Source organism: Somniosus microcephalus, unplaced genomic scaffold, assembly GCF_052327205.1.
Source record: "Somniosus microcephalus isolate GS21.2 unplaced genomic scaffold, FLI_Smic_1.0 unresolved_chr9, whole genome shotgun sequence".
NCBI lineage: Eukaryota > Metazoa > Chordata > Chondrichthyes > Squaliformes > Somniosidae > Somniosus > Somniosus microcephalus.
This window is the reverse complement of record NW_028225187.1, coordinates 5,713,989-5,733,264: the sequence shown is the minus strand read 5'-3', so window position 1 is coordinate 5,733,264 and position 19,276 is coordinate 5,713,989. Positions and strand designations below refer to the sequence as shown.

The 19,276-nt window shown below is 45.5% G+C and overlaps 11 non-coding genes across 11 annotated transcripts; 5 read left to right on the top strand and 6 right to left on the bottom strand.

Annotated features, from left to right (window-relative positions):
• Positions 1-1,191: 1,191 nt before the first annotated feature.
• Positions 1,192-1,273, bottom strand: trnas-aga (transfer RNA serine (anticodon AGA)). The gene has a single exon. It is a non-coding gene; the product is annotated as a tRNA-Ser (tRNA).
• Positions 1,274-1,401: 128 nt separating this feature from the next.
• trnan-guu (transfer RNA asparagine (anticodon GUU)) lies at positions 1,402-1,475 on the top strand. Its single transcript has one exon. It is a non-coding gene; the product is annotated as a tRNA-Asn (tRNA).
• Positions 1,476-3,178: 1,703 nt separating this feature from the next.
• On the bottom strand, positions 3,179-3,260 carry trnas-aga (transfer RNA serine (anticodon AGA)). Its single transcript has one exon. It is a non-coding gene; the product is annotated as a tRNA-Ser (tRNA).
• Positions 3,261-3,388: 128 nt separating this feature from the next.
• On the top strand, positions 3,389-3,462 carry trnan-guu (transfer RNA asparagine (anticodon GUU)). The gene has a single exon. It is a non-coding gene; the product is annotated as a tRNA-Asn (tRNA).
• Positions 3,463-5,165: 1,703 nt separating this feature from the next.
• On the bottom strand, positions 5,166-5,247 carry trnas-aga (transfer RNA serine (anticodon AGA)). The gene has a single exon. It is a non-coding gene; the product is annotated as a tRNA-Ser (tRNA).
• A 128-nt stretch (positions 5,248-5,375) lies between these two features.
• Positions 5,376-5,449, top strand: trnan-guu (transfer RNA asparagine (anticodon GUU)). Its single transcript has one exon. It is a non-coding gene; the product is annotated as a tRNA-Asn (tRNA).
• A 1,913-nt stretch (positions 5,450-7,362) lies between these two features.
• On the top strand, positions 7,363-7,436 carry trnan-guu (transfer RNA asparagine (anticodon GUU)). The gene has a single exon. It is a non-coding gene; the product is annotated as a tRNA-Asn (tRNA).
• A 1,703-nt stretch (positions 7,437-9,139) lies between these two features.
• On the bottom strand, positions 9,140-9,222 carry trnat-agu (transfer RNA threonine (anticodon AGU)). The gene has a single exon. It is a non-coding gene; the product is annotated as a tRNA-Thr (tRNA).
• Positions 9,223-9,350: 128 nt separating this feature from the next.
• On the top strand, positions 9,351-9,424 carry trnan-guu (transfer RNA asparagine (anticodon GUU)). Its single transcript has one exon. It is a non-coding gene; the product is annotated as a tRNA-Asn (tRNA).
• Positions 9,425-13,115: 3,691 nt separating this feature from the next.
• On the bottom strand, positions 13,116-13,197 carry trnas-aga (transfer RNA serine (anticodon AGA)). The gene has a single exon. It is a non-coding gene; the product is annotated as a tRNA-Ser (tRNA).
• A 3,892-nt stretch (positions 13,198-17,089) lies between these two features.
• trnaf-aaa (transfer RNA phenylalanine (anticodon AAA)) lies at positions 17,090-17,171 on the bottom strand. The gene has a single exon. It is a non-coding gene; the product is annotated as a tRNA-Phe (tRNA).
• Positions 17,172-19,276: the final 2,105 nt, after the last annotated feature.

Sequence of the window (19,276 nt, the reverse complement as noted above, 5' to 3'; positions counted from 1 at the left end):
TAGCGCCGCGGCCGAGAAGCGAGCAGCCCCTGCAATCTCTTGTTTTCAGCCAAATGCTAGAGGTATGAATTTCTAATGACAAAATCTTTGACGCTAACTGATTTGGTTGCTGTATTTGAATGCGGTTTAGTGCCTCGCACGGGCCTTGTGATTTTCTTTTTGCGTGCGGTTTGCAGTGTGTGATCGCTTAACATTTTGCGACTGAAATTAAATGCAATATCTGATTCAAATTGTTGCTTCATATGGCGTTCGGTCAAATTGAGGAAATTCGACACTACGAACGGGATTCAAATCGCCTTTTCTCTTGTGTGCTGCTTTTGTCCCTTTGTATGGCCGCGTGCCTCAGGGAATGTGGTTGGAGAATAAATCTTTGGCTGCATTGTTTTTCCTGCTGGTTGTCCATCCAGCTAAACATAGTTTTCTGTGGTGAAATGAATTCAGCAGACGCTACGAAGGAAGAACATATAAATTCTTTCATGGCTTGACTGGGCGGATTCTGAGAGGTTGTTTACCCTGGCTGTGGAGCCCGAACTAGGGGTCAAAGTTTCAGAATAAGGGGCCGGCCATTTAAGATTGAGATGAGGAGAAATTGCTTCATTGTAAGGGTTGTGTATCTTTGGAGTTTTCTAACGCAGAGGGCTGTGGTGGTTCAGTCGTTGAGTACATTCCTAACTGAGATGGATATGTACATTACGGAAGTCAAGGTATATGGGGCAAGGTCGGTAACTTTCAGTTGAGGTAGAGGATCAGCCATGATCTTAGTGAATGGCGGAGCATGATCGAGGGCCGCATGGCCAAATCCTGCTCCTATTTCTTATGATCTAATGTAGCGATTTAGGCCGGCGGTGTTGAGAACTGTGGCTCGTCTGCCTTAGTTCATTAAATAAGCATCGCAGTAGGAAGCAGCATCAACTGGAAGATGGCTGCGCGGAAGACGTGCATTTTCTTCAATGGGTTGCAAAATAAAATATTTTCGACGGTTAAAATTGCTTTGACGGTTCCAAGAGCGTTAAATAACGTAGTATTCTCCTTTGGCTTAGGCCTCTCGTAATGTCATAATGGGGTGAAGTGCTTGTTACACTTTCTGCTTGAAACTTTGTTTGATTGCAGCTTTGAATCTCGGCAGAGGAACCGAAAGGCAGCAGTTCCAATTAAGTAAAAAGCAATCATTTGGGACGACGTCCTCGGTGCCGTAGTCGGCAGGATTCGAACATGCGCGGGGAAACCCCAATGGATTTCTAGTCCATCGCCTTAACCACTCGGCCACGACTACCCTGACAGTGGTTTGAACCCACGCAGCTTCTCATTTGCTTCGAAATCGGTGCCTCTGCTGTGAACACTCTGGCACATAATCACATGGGTTCATGTGGAATAATTCCAATTGCAAACATTTTCGTGTCTGTCTCTGTGGCGCAATGGGCCAGCGCGTTCGGCTGTTAACTGAAAGGTTGGTGGTTCGAGCCCACCCAGAGACGTGAGTAACTTTTAATTTTTGCAAACACATCTATTGTTTAAAAATTGAGTCTTTGATTCCGTGAAATGAACAGTGGTGAGCATACTGCTGCTGCCGTCCTGTTTCCAATGGGAACAATCGCTTCATCGATCAGTCTTCTGCCAGGCAGCATGGATATTCTACATCCCTTATACCAATACTCCAAGTGCAGCGTTCTTGCATTAAAATCCAGCAGGAAAATCGGCCACAGTGGATCATCCATTCTGAAAACCCTTTTCTACACTTTCCTCAGGTTTACACATACATGGATTAGAATGGAAAGCTTGCAACTATTACAATTGCCAGAGAACTGCAGCTTCCTTGCATAGCCCTGCACCCTGATCACATGACAACAACCAACCAATCACATAGAGCGGCGCGAGAACACCCCCATTGAATGTGTCCAATCAGGGCCTGAGGATTGAACTGCTCTGTCACATGCAGTTCCAGTAAGTTGGAGGACTCAGCTGTGACCGGATGACTTGTTGCTGTCGCTAGCGCCGCGGCCGAGAAGCGAGCAGCCCCTGCAATCTCTTGTTTTCAGCCAAATGCTAGAGGTATGAATTTCTAATGACAAAATCTTTGACGCTAACTGATTTGGTTGCTGTATTTGAATGCGGTTTAGTGCCTCGCACGGGCCTTGTGATTTTCTTTTTGCGTGCGGTTTGCAGTGTGTGATCGCTTAACATTTTGCGACTGAAATTAAATGCAATATCTGATTCAAATTGTTGCTTCATATGGCGTTCGGTCAAATTGAGGAAATTCGACACTACGAACGGGATTCAAATCGCCTTTTCTCTTGTGTGCTGCTTTTGTCCCTTTGTATGGCCGCGTGCCTCAGGGAATGTGGTTGGAGAATAAATCTTTGGCTGCATTGTTTTTCCTGCTGGTTGTCCATCCAGCTAAACATAGTTTTCTGTGGTGAAATGAATTCAGCAGACGCTACGAAGGAAGAACATATAAATTCTTTCATGGCTTGACTGGGCGGATTCTGAGAGGTTGTTTACCCTGGCTGTGGAGCCCGAACTAGGGGTCAAAGTTTCAGAATAAGGGGCCGGCCATTTAAGATTGAGATGAGGAGAAATTGCTTCATTGTAAGGGTTGTGTATCTTTGGAGTTTTCTAACGCAGAGGGCTGTGGTGGTTCAGTCGTTGAGTACATTCCTAACTGAGATGGATATGTACATTACGGAAATCAAGGTATATGGGGCAAGGTCGGTAACTTTCAGTTGAGGTAGAGGATCAGCCATGATCTTAGTGAATGGCGGAGCATGATCGAGGGCCGCATGGCCAAATCCTGCTCCTATTTCTTATGATCTAATGTAGCGATTTAGGCCGGCGGTGTTGAGAACTGTGGCTCGTCCGCCTTAGTTCATTAAATAAGCATCGCAGTAGGAAGCAGCATCAACTGGAAGATGGCTGCGTGGAAGACGTGCATTTTCTTCAATGGGTTGCAAAATAAAATATTTTCGACGGTTAAAATTGCTTTGACGGTTCCAAGAGCGTTAAATAACGTAGTATTCTCCTTTGGCTTAGGCCTCTCGTAATGTCATAATGGGGTGAAGTGCTTGTTACACTTTCTGCTTGAAACTTTGTTTGATTGCAGCTTTGAATCTCGGCAGAGGAACCGAAAGGCAGCAGTTCAAATTAAGTAAAAAGCGATCATTTGGGACGACGTCCTCGGTGCCGTAGTCGGCAGGATTCGAACCTGCGCGAGGAAACCCCAATGGATTTCTAGTCCATCGCCTTAACCACTCGGCCACGACTACCCTGACAGTGGTTTGGACCCACGCAGCTTCTCATTTGCTTCGAAATCGGTGCCTCTGCTGTGAACACTCTGGCACATAATCACATGGGTTCATGTGGAATAATTCCAATTGCAAACATTTTCGTGTCTGTCTCTGTGGCGCAATGGGCCAGCGCGTTCGGCTGTTAACTGAAAGGTTGGTGGTTCGAGCCCACCCAGAGACGTGAGTAACTTTTAATTTTTGCAAACTCATCTATTGTTTAAAAATGGAGTCTTTGATTCCGTGAAATGAACAGTGGTGAGCATACTGCTGCTGCCTTCCTGTTTCCAATGGGAACAATCGCTTCATCGATCAGTCTTCTGCCAGGCAGCATGGATATTCTACATCCCTTATACCAATACTCCAAGTGCAGCGTTCTTGCATTAAAATCCAGCAGGAAAATCGGCCACAGTGGATAATCCATTCTGAAAACCCTTTTCTACACTTTCCTCAGGTTTACACATACATGGATTAGAATGGAAAGCTTGCAACTATTACAATTGCCAGAGAACTGCAGCTTCCTTGCATCGCCCTGCACCCTGATCACATGACAACAACCAACCAATCACATAGAGCGGCGCGAGAACACCCCCATTGAATGTGTCCAATCAGGGCCTGAGGATTGAACTGCTCTGTCACATGCAGTTCCAGTAAGTTGGAGGACTCAGCTGTGACCGGATGACTTGTTGCTGTCGCTAGCGCCGCGGCCGAGAAGCGAGCAGCCCCTGCAATCTCTTGTTTTCAGCCAAATGCTAGAGGTATGAATTTCTAATGACAAAATCTTTGACGCTAACTGATTTGGTTGCTGTATTTGAATGCGGTTTAGTGCCTCGCACGGGCCTTGTGATTTTCTTTTTGCGTGCGGTTTGCAGTGTGTGATCGCTTAACATTTTGCGACTGAAATTAAATGCAATATCTGATTCAAATTGTTGCTTCATATGGCGTTCGGTCAAATTGAGGAAATTCGACACTACGAACGGGATTCAAATCGCCTTTTCTCTTGTGTGCTGCTTTTGTCCCTTTGTATGGCCGTGTGCCTCAGGGAATGTGGTTGGAGAATAAATCTTTGGCTGCATTGTTTTTCCTGCTGGTTGTCCATCCAGCTAAACATAGTTTTCTGTGGTGAAATGAATTCAGCAGACGCTACGAAGGAAGAACATATAAATTCTTTCATGGCTTGACTGGGCGGATTCTGAGAGGTTGTTTACCCTGGCTGTGGAGCCCGAACTAGGGGTCAAAGTTTCAGAATAAGGGGCCGGCCATTTAAGATTGAGATGAGGAGAAATTGCTTCATTGTAAGGGTTGTGTATCTTTGGAGTTTTCTAACGCAGAGGGCTGTGGTGGTTCAGTCGTTGAGTACATTCCTAACTGAGATGGATATGTACATTACGGAAATCAAGGTATATGGGGCAAGGTCGGTAACTTTCAGTTGAGGTAGAGGATCAGCCATGATCTTAGTGAATGGCGGAGCATGATCGAGGGCCGCATGGCCAAATCCTGCTCCTATTTCTTATGATCTAATGTAGCGATTTAGGCCGGCGGTGTTGAGAACTGTGGCTCGTCTGCCTTAGTTCATTAAATAAGCATCGCAGTAGGAAGCAGCATCAACTGGAAGATGGCTGCGCGGAAGACGTGCATTTTCTTCAATGGGTTGCAAAATAAAATATTTTCGACGGTTAAAATTGCTTTGACGGTTCCAAGAGCGTTAAATAACGTAGTATTCTCCTTTGGCTTAGGCCTCTCGTAATGTCATAATGGGGTGAAGTGCTTGTTACACTTTCTGCTTGAAACTTTGTTTGATTGCAGCTTTGAATCTCGGCAGAGGAACCGAAAGGCAGCAGTTCAAATTAAGTAAAAAGCGATCATTTGGGACGACGTCCTCGGTGCCGTAGTCGGCAGGATTCGAACCTGCGCGAGGAAACCCCAATGGATTTCTAGTCCATCGCCTTAACCACTCGGCCACGACTACCCTGACAGTGGTTTGGACCCACGCAGCTTCTCATTTGCTTCGAAATCGGTGCCTCTGCTGTGAACACTCTGGCACATAATCACATGGGTTCATGTGGAATAATTCCAATTGCAAACATTTTCGTGTCTGTCTCTGTGGCGCAATGGGCCAGCGCGTTCGGCTGTTAACTGAAAGGTTGGTGGTTCGAGCCCACCCAGAGACGTGAGTAACTTTTAATTTTTGCAAACTCATCTATTGTTTAAAAATGGAGTCTTTGATTCCGTGAAATGAACAGTGGTGAGCATACTGCTGCTGCCTTCCTGTTTCCAATGGGAACAATCGCTTCATCGATCAGTCTTCTGCCAGGCAGCATGGATATTCTACATCCCTTATACCAATACTCCAAGTGCAGCGTTCTTGCATTAAAATCCAGCAGGAAAATCGGCCACAGTGGATAATCCATTCTGAAAACCCTTTTCTACACTTTCCTCAGGTTTACACATACATGGATTAGAATGGAAAGCTTGCAACTATTACAATTGCCAGAGAACTGCAGCTTCCTTGCATCGCCCTGCACCCTGATCACATGACAACAACCAACCAATCACATAGAGCGGCGCGAGAACACCCCCATTGAATGTGTCCAATCAGGGCCTGAGGATTGAACTGCTCTGTCACATGCAGTTCCAGTAAGTTGGAGGACTCAGCTGTGACCGGATGACTTGTTGCTGTCGCTAGCGCCGCGGCCGAGAAGCGAGCAGCCCCTGCAATCTCTTGTTTTCAGCCAAATGCTAGAGGTATGAATTTCTAATGACAAAATCTTTGACGCTAACTGATTTGGTTGCTGTATTTGAATGCGGTTTAGTGCCTCGCACGGGCCTTGTGATTTTCTTTTTGCGTGCGGTTTGCAGTGTGTGATCGCTTAACATTTTGCGACTGAAATTAAATGCAATATCTGATTCAAATTGTTGCTTCATATGGCGTTCGGTCAAATTGAGGAAATTCGACACTACGAACGGGATTCAAATCGCCTTTTCTCTTGTGTGCTGCTTTTGTCCCTTTGTATGGCCGTGTGCCTCAGGGAATGTGGTTGGAGAATAAATCTTTGGCTGCATTGTTTTTCCTGCTGGTTGTCCATCCAGCTAAACATAGTTTTCTGTGGTGAAATGAATTCAGCAGACGCTACGAAGGAAGAACATATAAATTCTTTCATGGCTTGACTGGGCGGATTCTGAGAGGTTGTTTACCCTGGCTGTGGAGCCCGAACTAGGGGTCAAAGTTTCAGAATAAGGGGCCGGCCATTTAAGATTGAGATGAGGAGAAATTGCTTCATTGTAAGGGTTGTGTATCTTTGGAGTTTTCTAACGCAGAGGGCTGTGGTGGTTCAGTCGTTGAGTACATTCCTAACTGAGTTGGATATGTACATTACGGAAATCAAGGTATATGGGGCAAGGTCGGTAACTTTCAGTTGAGGTAGAGGATCAGCCATGATCTTAGTGAATGGCGGAGCATGATCGAGGGCCGCATGGCCAAATCCTGCTCCTATTTCTTATGATCTAATGTAGCGATTTAGGCCGGCGGTGTTGAGAACTGTGGCTCGTCTGCCTTAGTTCATTAAATAAGCATCGCAGTAGGAAGCAGCATCAACTGGAAGATGGCTGCGCGGAAGACGTGCATTTTCTTCAATGGGTTGCAAAATAAAATATTTTCGACGGTTAAAATTGCTTTGACGGTTCCAAGAGCGTTAAATAACGTAGTATTCTCCTTTGGCTTAGGCCTCTCGTAATGTCATAATGGGGTGAAGTGCTTGTTACACTTTCTGCTTGAAACTTTGTTTGATTGCAGCTTTGAATCTCGGCAGAGGAACCGAAAGGCAGCAGTTCCAATTAAGTAAAAAGCGATCATTTGGGACGACGTCCTCGGTGCCGTAGTCGGCAGGATTCGAACATGAGCGGGGAAACCCCAATGGATTTCTAGTCCATCGCCTTAACCACTCGGCCACGACTACCCTGACAGTGGTTTGAACCCACGCAGCTTCTCATTTGCTTCGAAATCGGTGCCTCTGCTGTGAACACTCTGGCACATAATCACATGGGTTCATGTGGAATAATTCCAATTGCAAACATTTTCGTGTCTGTCTCTGTGGCGCAATGGGCCAGCGCGTTCGGCTGTTAACTGAAAGGTTGGTGGTTCGAGCCCACCCAGAGACGTGAGTAACTTTTAATTTTTGCAAACTCATCTATTGTTTAAAAATGGAGTCTTTGATTCCGTGAAATGAACAGTGGTGAGCATACTGCTGCTGCCGTCCTGTTTCCAATGGGAACAATCGCTTCATCGATCAGTCTTCTGCCAGGCAGCATGGATATTCTACATCCCTTATACCAATACTCCAAGTGCAGCGTTCTTGCATTAAAATCCAGCAGGAAAATCGGCCACAGTGGATAATCCATTCTGAAAACCCTTTTCTACACTTTCCTCAGGTTTACACATACTTGGATTAGAATGGAAAGCTTGCAACTATTACAATTGCCAGAGAACTGCAGCTTCCTTGCATCGCCCTGCACCCTGATCACATGACAACAACCAACCAATCACATAGAGCGGCGCGAGAACACCCCCATTGAATGTGTCCAATCAGGGCCTGAGGATTGAACTGCTCTGTCACATGCAGTTCCAGTAAGTTGGAGGACTCAGCTGTGACCGGATGACTTGTTGCTGTCGCTAGCGCCGCGGCCGAGAAGCGAGCAGCCCCTGCAATCTCTTGTTTTCAGCCAAATGCTAGAGGTATGAATTTTTAATGACAAAATCTTTGAAGCTAACTGATTTGGTTGCTGTATTTGAATGCGGTTTAGTGCCTCGCACGGGCCTTGTGATTTTCTTTTTGCGTGCGGTTTGCAGTGTGTGATCGCTTAACATTTTGCGACTGAAATTAAATGCAATATCTGATTCAAATTGTTGCTTCATATGGCGTTCGGTCAAATTGAGGAAATTCGACACTACGAACGGGATTCAAATCGCCTTTTCTCTTGTGTGCTGCTTTTGTCCCTTTGTATGGCCGCGTGCCTCAGGGAATGTGGTTGGAGAATAAATCTTTGGCTGCATTGTTTTTCCTGCTGGTTGTCCATCCAGCTAAACATAGTTTTCTGTGGTGAAATGAATTCAGCAGACGCTACAATGGAAGAACATATAAATTCTTTCATGGCTTGACTGGGCGGATTCTGAGAGGTTGTTTACCCTGGCTGTGGAGCCCGAACTAGGGGTCAAAGTTTCAGAATAAGGGGCCGGCCATTTAAGATTGAGATGAGGAGAAATTGCTTCATTGTAAGGGTTGTGTATCTTTGGAGTTTTCTAACGCAGAGGGCTGTGGTGGTTCAGCCGTTGAGTACATTCCTAACTGAGATGGATATGTACATTACGGAAATCAAGGTATATGGGGCTAGGTCGGTAATTTTCAGTTGAGGTAGAGGATCAGCCATGATCTTATTGAATGGCGGAGCATGATCGAGGGCCGCATGGCCAAATCCTGCTCCTATTTCTTATGATCTAATGTACCGATTTAGGCCGGCGGTGTTGAGAACTGTGGCTCGTCTGGCTTAGTTCTTTAAATAGGCATCGCAGTAGGAAGCAGCATCAACTGGAAGATGGCTGCGCGGAAGACGTGCATTTTCTTCAAAGGGTTGCAAAATAAAATATTTTCGACGGTTAAAATTGCTTTGACGGTTTCAAGAGCGTTAAATAACGTAGTATTCTCCTTTGGCTTAAGCCTCTCGTAATGTCATAATGGGGTGAAGTGCTTGTTATACTTTCTGCTTGAAACTTTGTTTGATTGTAGCTTTGAATCTCGGCAGAGGAACCGAAAGGCAGCAGTTCAAATTAAGTAAAAACCGATCATTTGGGATGACGTCCTCGGTGCCGTAGTCGGCAGGATTCGAACCAACGAGGGGAAACCCCAATGGATTTACTAGTCCATCGCCTTAACCACTCGGCCACGACTACCCTGACGGTGGTTTGGACCCACGCAGCTTCTCATTTGCTTCGAAATCGGTGCCTCTGCTGTGAACACTCTGGCACGTAATCACATGGGTTCATGTGGAATAATTCCAATTGCAAACATTTTCGTGTCTGTCTCTGTGGCGCAATGGGCCAGCGCGTTCGGCTGTTAACTGAAAGGTTGGTGGTTCGAGCCCACTCAGAGACGTGAGTAACTTTTAATTTTTGCAAACTCATCTATTGTTTAAAAATGGAGTCTTTGATTCCGTGAAATGAACAGTGGTGAGCATACTGCTGCTGCCTTCCTGTTTCCAATGGGAACAATCGCTTCATCGACCAGTCTTCTGCCAGGCAGCATGGATATTCTACATCCCTTATACCAATACTCCACGTGCAGCGTTCTTGCATTAAAATCCAGCAGGAAAATCGGCCACAGTGGATAATCCATTCTGAAAACGCTTTTCTACACTTTCCTCAGTTTTACACATACATGGATTAGAATGGAAAGCTTGCAACTATTACAATTGCCAGAGAAATGCAGCTTCCTTGCATCGCTCTGCACCCTGATCACATGACAACAACCAACCAATCACATAGAGCGGCGCGAGAACACCCCCCATTGAATGTGTCCAATCAGGGCCTGAGGATTGAACTGCTCTGTCACATGCAGTTCCAGTACGTTGGAGGACTCAGCTGTGAGCGGATGACTTGTTGCTGTCGCTAGCGCCTCGGCCGAGTAGCGAGCAGCCCCTGCAATCTCTTGTTTTCAGCCAAATGCTAGAGGTATGAATTTCTAATGACAAAATCTTTGACGCTAACTGATTTGGTTGCTGTATTTGAATGCGGTTTAGTGCCTCGCACGGGCCTTGTGATTTTCTTTTTGCGTACGGTTTGCAGTGTGTGATCGCTTAACATTTTGCGACTGAAATTAAATGCAATATCTGATTCAAATTGTTGCTTCATATGGCGTTCGGTCAAATTGAGGAAATTCGACACTACGAACAAGATTCAAATTGCCTTTTCTCTTGTGTGCTGCTTTTGTCCCTTTGTATGGCCGCGTGCCTCAGGGAATGTGGTTGGAGAATAAATCTTTGGCTGCATTGTTTTTCCTGCTGGTTGTCCATCCAGCTAAACATAGTTTTCTGTGGTGAAATGAATTCAGCAGACGCTACGAAGGAAGAACATATAAATTCTTTCATGGCTTGACTGGGCGGATTCTGAGAGGTTGTTTACCCTGGCTGTGGAGCCCGAACTAGGGGTCAAAGTTTCAGAATAAGGGGCCGGCCATTTAAGATTGAGATGAGGAGAAATTGCTTCATTGTAAGGGTTGTGTATCTTTGGAGTTTTCTAACGCAGAGGGCTGTGGTGGTTCAGTCGTTGAGTACATTCCTAACTGAGATGGATATGTACATTACGGAAATCAAGGTATATGGGGCTAGGTCGGTAATTTTCAGTTGAGGTAGAGGATCAGCCATGATCTTATTGGAAGGCGGAGCATGATCGAGGGCCGCATGGCCAAATCCTGCTCCTATTTCTTATGATCTAATGTACCGATTTCGGCCGGCGGTGTTGAGAACTGTGGCTCATCTGCCTCAGTTCATTAAGTAAGCATCGCAGTAGGAAGCAGCATCAACTGGAAGATGGCTGCGCGGAAGACGTGCATTTTCTTCAATGGGTTGCTAAATAAAATATTTTCGACGGTTAAAATTGCTTTGACGGTTTCAAGAGCGTTAAATAACGTAGTATTCTCCTTTGGCTTAGGCCTCTCGTAATGTCTTAATGGGGTGAAGTGCTTGTTATACTTTCTGCTTGAAACTTTGTTTGATTGTAGCTTTGAATCTCGGCAGAGGAACCGAAAGGCAGCAGTTCAAATAAAGTAAAAACCGATCATTTGGGCCGACATCCTCAGTGCCGTAGTCGGCAGTATTCGAACCTGCGCGGGAAAACCCCAATGGATTTCTAGTCCATCGCTTTAACCACTCGGCCACGACGACCCTGACGGTGGTATGGACCCACGCAGCTTCTCATTTGCTTCGAAATCGGTGCCTCTGCTGTGAACACTCTGGCACATAATCACATGGGTTCATGTGGAATAATTCCAATTGCAAACATTTTCGTGTCTGTCTCTGTGGCGCAATGGGCCAGCGCGTTCGGCTGTTAACTGAAAGGTTGGTGATTCGAGCCCACCCTGAGGCGTGAGTAACTTTTAATTTTTGCAAACTCATCTATTGTTTAAAAATGGAGTCTTTGATTCCGTGAAATGAACAGTGGTGAGCATACTGCTGCTGCCTTCCTGTTTCCAATGGGAACAATCGCTTCATCGATCAGTCTTCTGCCAGGCAGCATGGATATTCTACATCCCTTATACCAATACTCCACGTGCAGCGATCTTGCATTAAAATCCAGCAGGAAAATCGGCCACAGTGGATAATCCATTCTGAAAACCCTTTTCTACACTTTCCTCAGTTTTACACATACATGGATTAGAATGGAAAGCTTGCAACTATTACAATTGCCAGAGAAATGCAGCTTCCTTGCATCGCTCTGCACCCTGATCACATGACAACAACCAACCAATCACATAGAGCGGTGCGAGAACACCCCCATTGAATGTGTCCAATCAGGGCCTGAGGATTGAACTGCTCTGTCACATGCAGTTCCAGTACGTTGGAGGACTCAGCTGTGAGCGGATGACTTGTTGCTGTCGCTAGCGCCTCGGCCGAGAAGCGAGCAGCCCCTGCAATCTCTTGTTTTCAGCCAAATGCGAGAGGTATGAATTTCTAATGACAAAATCTTTGACGCTAACTGATTTGGTTGCTGTATTTGAATGCGGTTTAGTGCCTCGCACGGGCCTTGTGATTTTCTTTTTGCGTACGGTTTGCAGTGTGTGATCGCTTAACATTTTGCAACTGAAATTAAATGCAATATCTGATTCAAATTGTTGCTTCATATGGCGTTCGGTCAAATTGAGGAAATTCGACACTACGAACGGGATTCAAATCGCCTTTTCTCTTGTGTGCTGCTTTTGTCCCTTTGTATGGCCGCGTGCCTCAGGGAATGTGGTTGGAGAATAAATCTTTGGCTGCATTGTTTTTCCTGCTGGTTGTCCATCCAGCTAAACATTGTTTTCTGTGGTGAAATGAATTCAGCAGACGCTACGAAGGAAGAACATATAAATTATTTCATGGCTTGACTGGGCGGATTCTGAGAGGTTGTTTACCCTGGCTGTGGAGCCCGAACTAGGGGTCAAAGTTTCAGAATAAGGGGCCGGCCATTTAAGATTGAGATGAGGAGAAATTGCTTCATTGTAAGGGCTGTGTATCTTTGGAGTTTTCTAACGCAGAGGGCTGTGATTGTTCAGTCGTTGAGTACATTCCTAACTGAGATGGATATGTACATTACGGAAATCAAGATATATGGGGCTAGGTCGGTAATTTTCAGTTGAGCTAGAGGATCAGCCATGATCTTATTGAATGGCGGAGCATGATCGAGGGCCGCATGGCCAAATCCTGCTCCTATTTCTTATGATCTAATGTACCGAATTAGGCCGGCGGTGTTGAGAACTGTGGCTCATCTGGCTTAGTTCTTTAAATAAGCATCGCAGTAGGAAGCAGCATCAACTGGAAGATGGCTGCGCGGAAGACGTGCATTTTCTTCAATGGGTTGCAAAATAAAATATTTTCGACGGTTAAAATTGCTTTGACGGTTTCAAGAGCGTTAAATAACGTAGTATTCTCCTTTGGCTTAAGCCTCTCGTAATGTCATAATGGGGTGAAGTGCTTGTTACACTTTCTGCTTGAAACTTTGTTTGATTGTAGCTTTGAATCTCGGCAGAGGAACCGAAAGGCAGCAGTTCAAATTAAGTAAAAACCGATCATTTGGGACGACGTCCTCGGTGCCATAGTCGGCAGGTTTCGAACCTGCGCGGGAAAACCCCAATGGATTTCTAGTCCATCGCCTTAACCACTCGGCCACGACTACCCTGACGGTGGTTTGGACCCACGCAGCTTCTCATTTGCTTCGAAATCGGTGCCTCTGCTGTGAACACTCTGGCACATAATCACATGGGTTCATGTGGAATAATTCCAATTGCAAACATTTTCGTGTCTGTCTCTGTGGCGCAATGGGCCAGCGCGTTCGGCTGTTAACTGAAAGGTTGGTGGGTCGAGCCCACCCAGAAACGTGAGTAACTTTTAATTTTTGCAAACTCATCTATTGTTTAAAAATGGACTCTTTGATTCCGTGAAATGAACAATGGTGAGCATACTGCTGCTGCCTTCCTGTTTCCAATGGGAACAATCGCTTCATCGATCAGTCTTCTGCCAGGCAGCATGGATATTCTACATCCCTTATACCAATACTCCAAGTGAAGCATTCTTGCATTAAAATCCAGCAGGAAAATCGGCCACAGTGGATAATCCATTCTGAAAACCCTTTTCTACACTTTCCTCAGGTTTACACATACATGGATTAGAATGGAAAGCTTGCAACTATTACAATTGCCAGAGAACTGCAGCTTCCTTGCATTGCTCTGCACCCTGATCACATGACAACAACCAACCAATCATATAGAGCGGCGCGAGAACACCCCCATTGAATGTGTCCAATCAGGGCCTGAGGATTGAACTGCTCTGTCACATGCAGTTCCAGGACGTTGGAGGACTCAGCTGTGAGCGGATGACTTGTTGCTGTCGCTAGCGCCGCGGCCGAGAAGCGAGCAGCCCCTGCAATCTCTTGTTTTCAGCCAAATGCTAGAGGTATGAATTTCTAATGACAAAATCTTTGACGCTAACTGATTTGGTTGCTGTATTTGAATGCGGTTTAGAGCCTCGCACGGGCCTTGTGATTTTCTTTTTGCATACGGTTTGCAGTGTGTGATCGCTTAACAGTTTGCGACTGAAATTAAATGCAATATCTGATTCAAATTGTTGCTTCATATGGCGTTCGGTCAAATTGAGGAAATTCGACACTACGAACGGGATTCAAATCGCCTTTTCTCTTGTGTGCTGCTTTTGTCCCTTTGTATGGCCGCGTGCCTCAGGGAATGTGGTTGGAGAATAAATCTTTGGCTGCATTGTTTTTCCTGCTGGTTGTCCATCCAGCTAATCATAGTTTTCTGAGGTGAAATGAATTCAGCAGACGCTACGAAGGAAGAACATATAAATTCTTTCATGGCATGACTGGGCGGATTCTGAGAGGTTGTTTACCCTGGCTGTGGAGCCCGAGCTAGGGGTCAAAGTTTCAGAATAATGGGCCGGCCATTAAAGATTGAGATGAGGAGAAATTGCTTCATTGTAAGGGTTGTGTATCTTTGGAGTTTTCTAACGCAGAGGGCTGTGGTGGTTCAGTCGTTGAGTACATTCCTAACTGAGATGGATATGTACATTACGGAAATCAAGGTATATGGGGCTAGGTCGGTAATTTTCAGTTGAGGTAGAGGATCAGCCATGATCTTATTGAATGGCGGAGCATGATCGAGTGCTGCTTGGCCAAATCCTGCTCCTATTTCTTATGATCTAATGTACCGATTTAGGCCGGCGGTGTTGAGAACTGTGGCTCATCTGCCTTAGTTCATTAAGTAAGCATCGCAGTAGGAAGCAGCATCAACTGGAAGATGGCTGCGCGGAAGACGTGCATTTTCTTCAATGGGTTGCAAAATAAAATATTTTCGATGGTTAAAATTGCTTTGACGGTTTCAAGAGCGTTAAATAACGTAGTATTCTCCTTTGGCTTAGGCCTCTCGTAATGTCATCATGGGGTGAAGTGCTTGTTATACTTTCTGCTTGAAACTTTGTTTGATTGTCGCTTTGAATCTCGGCAGAGGAACCGAAAGGCAGCAGTTCAAATTAAGTAAAAACCGATCATTTGGGACGACGTCCTCCGTGCCGTAGTCGGCAGAATTCGACCCTGCGCGGGGAAACCCCAATGGATTTCTAGTTCATCGCCTTAACCACTCGGCCACGACTACCCCGACGGTGGTTTGGACCCACGCAGCTTCTCATTTGCTTCGAAATCGGTGCCTCTGCTGTGAACACTCTGGCACATAATCACATGGGTTCATGTGGAATAATTCCCATTGCAAACATTTTCATGTCTGTCTCTGTGGTGCAATGGGCCAGCGCGTTTGGATGTTAACTTGAAAGGTTGCTGGTTCGAGCCCAACCAGAGACGTGAGTAACTTTCAATTTTTGCAAACTCATCTATTGTTTAAAAATGGAGTCTTTGATTCCGTGAAATGAACAGTGGTGAGCATACTGCTGCTGCCTTCCTGTTTCCAATGGGAACAATCGCTTCATCGATCAGTCTTCTGCCAGGCAGCATGGATATTCTACATCCCTTATACCAATACTCCAAGTGCAGCGTTCTTGCATTAAAGTCCAGCAGGAAAATCGGCCACAGTGGATAATCCATTCTGAAAACCCTTTTCTACACTTTCCTCAGGTTTACACATACATGGATTAGAATGGAAAGCTTGCAACTATTACAATTGCCAGAGAACTGCAGCTTCCTTGCATCGCTCTGCACCCTGATCACATGACAACAACCAAGCAATCACATAGAGCGGCGCGAGAACACCCCCATTGAATGTGTCCAATCAGGGTCTGAGGATTGAACTGCTCTGTCACATGCAGTTCCAGGACGTTGGAGGACTCAGCTGTGAGCGGATGACTTGTTGCTGTCGCTAGCGCCGCCGCCGTGAAGCGAGCAGCCCTGCAATCTCTTGTTTTCAGCCAAATGCTAGAGGTATGAATTTCTAATGACAAAATCTTTGACGCTAACTGATTTGGTTGCTGTATTTGAATGCGGTTTAGTGCCTCGCACTGGCCTTGTGATTTTCTTTTTGCGTACGGTTTGCAATGTGTGATCGCTTAACATTTTGCGACTGAAATTAAATGCAATATCTGATTCAAATTGTTGCTTGATATGGCGTTCGGTCAAATTGAGGAAATTCGACACTACGAACGGGATTCAAATCGCCTTTTCTCTTGTGTGCTGCTTTAATCCCTTTGTATGGCCGCGTGCCTCAGGGAATGTGGTTGGAGAATAAATCTTTGGCTGCATTGTTTTTCCTGCTGGTTTTCCATCCAGCTAATCATAGTTTTCTGTGGTGAAATGAATTCAGCAGACGCTACGAAGGAAGAACATATAAATTCTTTCATGGCTTGACTAGGCGGATTCTGAGAGGTTGTTTACCCTGGCTGTGGAGCCCGAACTAGGGGTCAAAGATTCAGAATAAGGGGCCGGCCATTTAAGATTGAGATGAGGAGAAATTGCTTCATTGTAAGGGTTGTGTATCTTTGGAGTTTTCTAACGCAGAGGGCTGTGATGGTTCAGTCGTTGAGTACATTCCTAACTGAGATGGATATGTACATTACGGAAATCAAGGTATATGGGGCTAGGTCAGTAATTTTCAGTTGAGGTAGAGGATCAGCCATGATCTTATTGAATGGCGGAGCATGATCGAGGGCCGCATGGCCAAATCCTGCTCCTATTTCTTATGATCTAATGTACCGATTTAGGAAGGCGGTGTTGAGAACTGTGGCTCGTCTGGCTTAGTTCTTTAAATAAGCATCGCAGTCGGAAGCAGCATCAACTGGAAGATGGCTGCGCGGAAGACGTGCATTTTCTTCAATGGGTTGCAAAATAAAATATTTTCGACGGTTAAAATTGCTTTGACGATTTCAAGAGCGTTAAATAACGTAGTATTCTCCTTTGGCTTAAGCCTCTCGTAATGTCATAATGGGGTGAAGTGCTTGTTACACTTTCTGCTTGAAACTTTGTTTGATTGTTGCTTTGAATCTCGGCAGAGGAACCGAAAGGCAGCAGTTCAAATTAAGTAAAAACCGATCATTTGGGACGACGTCCTCGGTGCCGTAGTCGGTAGGATTCGAATCTGCGCGGGGAATCCCCAATGGATTTTTAGTCCATCGCCTTAACCACTCGGCCACGACTACCCTGACAGTGGTTTGGACCCATGCAGCTTCTCATTTGCATCGAAATCGGTGCCTCTGCTGTGAACACTCTGGCACATAATCACATGTGTTCATGTGGAATAATTCCAATTGCAAACATTTTCGTGTCTGTCTCTGTGGCGCAATGGGCCAGCGCGTTCGGCTGTTAACTGAAACGTTGGTGGTTCGAGTCCACCCAGAAACGTGAGTAACTTTTAATTTTTGCAAACTCATCTATTGTTTAAAAATGGAGTCTTTGATTCCGTGAAATGAACAGTGGTGAGCCTACTGCTGCTGCCTTCCTGTTTCCAATGGGAACAATCGCTTCATCGATCAGTCTTCTGCCAGGCAGCATGGATATTCTACATCCCTTATACCAATACTCCAAGTGCAGCGTTCTTGCATTAAAATCCAGCAGGAAAATCGGCCACAGTGGATAATCCATTCTGAAAACCCTTTTCTAAACTTTCCTCAGGTTTACACATACATGGATTTGAATGGAAAGCTTGCAACTATTACAATTGCCAGCGAACTGCAGCTTCGTTGCATCGCTCTGCACCCTGATCACATGACAACAACCAACCAATCACATAGAGCGGCGCGAGAACACCCCCATTGAATGTGTCCAATCAGGGCCAGAGGATTGAACTGCTCTGTCACATGCAGTTCCAGTACCTTGGAGGACTCAGCTGTGAGCGGATGGCTTGTAGCTGTCGCAAGCGCCGCGGCCGAGAAGCGAGCAGCCCCTGCAATCTCTTGTTTTCAGCCAAATGCTAGCGGTATGAATTTCTAATGACAAAATCTTTGACGCTTACTGATTTGGTTGCTGTATTTGAATGCGGTTTAGTGCCTCGCACGGGCCTTGAGATTTTCTTTTTGCGTACGGTTTGCAGTGTGTGATCGCTTAACATTTTGCGACTGAAATTAAATGCAATATCTGATTCAAATTGTTGCTTCATATGGCGTTCGGTCAAATTGAGGAAATTCGACACTACGAACGGGATTCAAATCGCCTTTTCTCTTGTGTGCTGCTTTTGTCCCTTTGTGTGGCCGCGTGCCTCAGGGAAAGTGGTTGGAGAATAAAACTTTGGCTGCATTGATTTTCCTGCTGGTTGTCCATCCAGCTAAACATAGTTTTCTGTGGTGAAATGAATTCAGCAGACGCTACGAAGGAAGAACATATAAATTCTTTCATGGCTTGACTGGGCGGATTCTGAGAGATTGTTTACCCTGGCCGTGGAGCACGAACTAGGGGTCAAAGTTTCTGAATAAGGGGCCGGCCATTTAAGATTGAGATGAGGAGAAATTGCTTCATTGTAAGGGTTGTGTATCTTTGCAGTTTTCTAACGCAGAGGGCTGTGGTGGTTCAGTCGTTGAGTACATTCCTAACTGAGATGGATATGTACATTACGGAAATCAAGGTATATGGGACTAGGTCGGTAATTTTCAGTTGAGGTAGAGGATCAGCCATGATCTTATTGAATGGCGGAGAATGATCGAGGCCACATGGCCAAATCCGCCTCCTATTTCTTATGATCTGATGTACCGATTTAGGCCGGCGGTGTTGAGAACTGTGGCTCGTCTGGCTTAGTTCATTAAATAAGCATCGCAGTAGGAAGCAGCATCAACTGGAAGATGGCTGCGCAGAAGACGTGCATTTTCCTCAATGGGTTGCAAACTAAAATATTTTCGACTGTTAAAATGGCTTTGACGGTTTCAAGATCGTTAAATAACGTACTATTCTCCTTTGGCTTAGGCCTCTCGTAAAGTCATAATGGGGTGAAGTGCTTGTTATACTTTCTGTTTGAAACTTTGTTTGGTTGCAGTTTGAATCTCGGCAGAGGAACCGAAAGGCAGCAGTTCAATTTAAGTAAAAACCGATCATTTGGGACGCCGCCCTCGGTGCCGTTGTTGGGAGGATTCGAAACTGCGCGGGGAAACCCCAATGGATTTCTAGCCCATCGCCTTAACCACTCGGCCACGAGTACCCTGACGGTGGTTTGGACCCACGCAGCTTCTCATTTACTTCGAAATCGGTGCCTCTGCTGTGAACACTCTGGCACATAATCACATGGGTTCATGTGGAATAATTCAAATTGCAAACTTTT